Genomic DNA, 2,979 nt, shown 5'->3' with positions numbered 1-2,979 from the left:
GCGCCTGCGCCAGACCGAGCCGCGCGCACAGGCCTGTGGAATTCCGAGCGCGTGGGGGCATCGCGAGAACGTCAAGGGAAGGCGCGCGCTGGCGGCGCCGAGGCTTTCCCGCCCTCCCAGGGGTCTCAGGTGGTCGAAGGTACCAGGCCCTGGCTCCTAAAATAAAAGCCAAAAATCCCCTCACTACCCCGCCACCCTCCGGTTTGCTTCATTTTTCTTTCCTTCCTCAATGGGAGATTCTTCACCAAGCGTGAGAGCATAGGACCCCTGTGACCTGATAACGGACGTTAAAAGGTGTTGCTCCCTCCACCTGGAATGCGTTTCCCGTTCTTGTTTGCCGGGTTGTTCATGAAGCTTCGTCTCCCTCACAAAAACCCCCTCTCCTCTCTTTCACGGTGTTAATCGACCTGTTTGCATTTGTGGGCGTGTGACCTCTTTCCTGAGACCCCCGCTTCATGAAGGCAGGGCCTGCATCTGTTCTTGCTTTCCATTGTACCCCGGGGACTAGCATTTAGCTGGCAATCAAATATGTGGTGAAACGTTTGTGTGTTGCATATGGGCATGTGCGTTTAGTCAGGTTCAAAGCTCCTTCAGAAAAATCCTGCTGGTTCACAGGGAGGCATAGGCCTTAGCCTCAATCTCCAGAAAAAAGAAGTAGGGATGTTGTCTTGAAGTCTCTGGGATAGAAACCTGGTTCTTTCAGTTAGAGAACGTAGAGGATTGTCTGTTACCAAATTAACTTGTGACAGGGACCCCTAGAGGACTTGCCTTGTAAGAATAACAGCATGCAGCATGAAATGCTCATTTAGATGAGATAATTTTGCTCAGTTAGTAGGGAAGGGGCATGGAAGCGAAGCACAATCGGCATAGGTAGCTTTATCATTTCTAAAAGAAGTTCTGCGTTATTAGTGTGTTAGCGTGGAAGGATGTACTATCGGCCACAAGAGGGCATTCGGGGGCTGTCTCAGGAATAAGGCTGAAGCTACAGGTGCCAGCTTATCAGTGATATCACCATTTCCCTATACAATTTTTTTTCTCCCTTTCTTTTCTGTCTTCTGACGCTGTCTTTTTCTTCATTTTCCGTTTCCCCATCTTTTCCCTGCTTCCCGGTGGCATCCATGAATGCTGTTATATTAACTGCCCATTGGATTTTTTAAATGGTTGATACAATATAGATTAGTAAAATTTAATCACCTTCCTTGAAAAACAACTTATGTCCGAACTATAGTGGGCCATGAGTCCTAGTCAGAACTTTATCAGGTAAAGTTTTTGAGAAAGGAAAATATTAATCATACTGAAATGAATGTAAGCCCACTATAGTGGCAAAATGTAAAAAATGTAAGCCCACAAGGCAAAACCTATAGTAGATATTTAAAGATAAAAAAGAAGAAATCAAAGCATACCACTACAGGAAATCATCTGACCACAAAGAGAGCAAGAGAAAAAGAAAAGAACAAAGAATCTACAAAATAGCCACTAAACAATTAGCAAAATGGCAGTAGTAAATTCTAACCCATCAATAACTACTTTGAATGTAAATGGATTATGTTAGTTAATAAAAAAAACAGGGCTGAATGGATTTAAGAAACAAGACTTAACTATATACTGCCTACAAGAGACTCATCAAGAGACCTGAACTATACTTTAGAACAAGTGGAGCTAACAGATTTTTATGGGACATTCCATCTAACAGCAACAGAATACACATTCTTCTAAAATGCACACAGAACATTCACCAGAATAGATCATATGTTATGCTACAAAGCAAGTCCTAATAAATTTAGAATAATAAAATAATATCAAATATCTCTTCTGACCACAATGGGATGAAAGTAGAAATCAATAAAAGGAATTTTTGAAAACTCACAAATTGTGGAAATTAAAGAACATGTTCCTAACTACCAATAGGTCAAAGACGAAATGTAAAGGGAATTTAAAAAATATCTTGAGACAGGCTGCTCAGTGGCTCATGCCTGTAATTCCAGCACTTTGGGAGGCTGAGGCAAGTGGATCACTTGAGGCCAAGAGCTCAAGACCAGCCTGGCCAACATGGTGAAACCCTGTCTCTACTAAAAATACAAAAAATTAGTCAGGTATGGTGGCAGGCACCTGTAATCCCTGCAGCTCAGGAGGCTGAGGCAGGAGAATCACTTGAACCTGGGAAGCGGAGGTTGCAGTGAGCTGAGATTGCATCACTGCACTCCAGCCTGGGTGACAGAGTGAGACTCCATCTGAAAAACTCCAAAATGGAAACACAACATACCAAAATTTATGGTATGCAGCAAACATAGTGCTGAGAGAGAAGTGTATAGTAATAAGCACCTATGTCATAAAAGATCTAAAATAAATAACATTGTATTTCAAGGAACTAGAAAAACAAAGTAAGCCCAAATTTAGCAGAAAGAAGGAAATAACAAAAGTCAGACAAAAAAATTTAAAAATAGAGGCTAGCAAAACAATAGAAAAGTTTCACAAAACTAAAGTTGGTTCTTTGAAAAGATGACCAGGATTAGGGACCCACTTAAATAAGCAATGTAACTTTCCCTTGGCAGGGTGGGTGTGCTGCACTGGTGGGAATCCCCCTCGTCTGGGCTGCCCTTACTCTTCAGAGCCAGCAGGCAGAAAAGACTAAGATCGCTGATCCACAATACCACAGCCACTTCTCCTCCCAGGGGCTCCTCTCGGGGATATCAGAGTTCTGTCCATGAACCCCTGACTGAGATGCTGAGATTCCCACAGGGGGGACCCTGCCTGGTGAGGAGGAGTGGATCAGGATCCTACTTACAGAAGCAGTCTGGCTACAAACTGACCCAGCTGCTGTACTGTGCTCTGGGGAATCGCTCCCAATTCAGACTGCTGAGTCTTGTTGGCACCAGTGGCATGGGAAAACTTTGGACTGGAGCCACAGTGATGGCAGCAGCCCCTCACCCCCCAAGAACTCAGTCTTTTTAGGCAGTCTCTAGCCTGCCATGCTGGCCA

Source organism: Colobus angolensis, unplaced genomic scaffold (assembly GCF_000951035.1).
Source record: "Colobus angolensis palliatus isolate OR3802 unplaced genomic scaffold, Cang.pa_1.0 Scaffold162, whole genome shotgun sequence".
Taxonomy (NCBI): domain Eukaryota; kingdom Metazoa; phylum Chordata; class Mammalia; order Primates; family Cercopithecidae; genus Colobus; species Colobus angolensis.
This window is presented reverse-complemented; position numbering follows the sequence as displayed.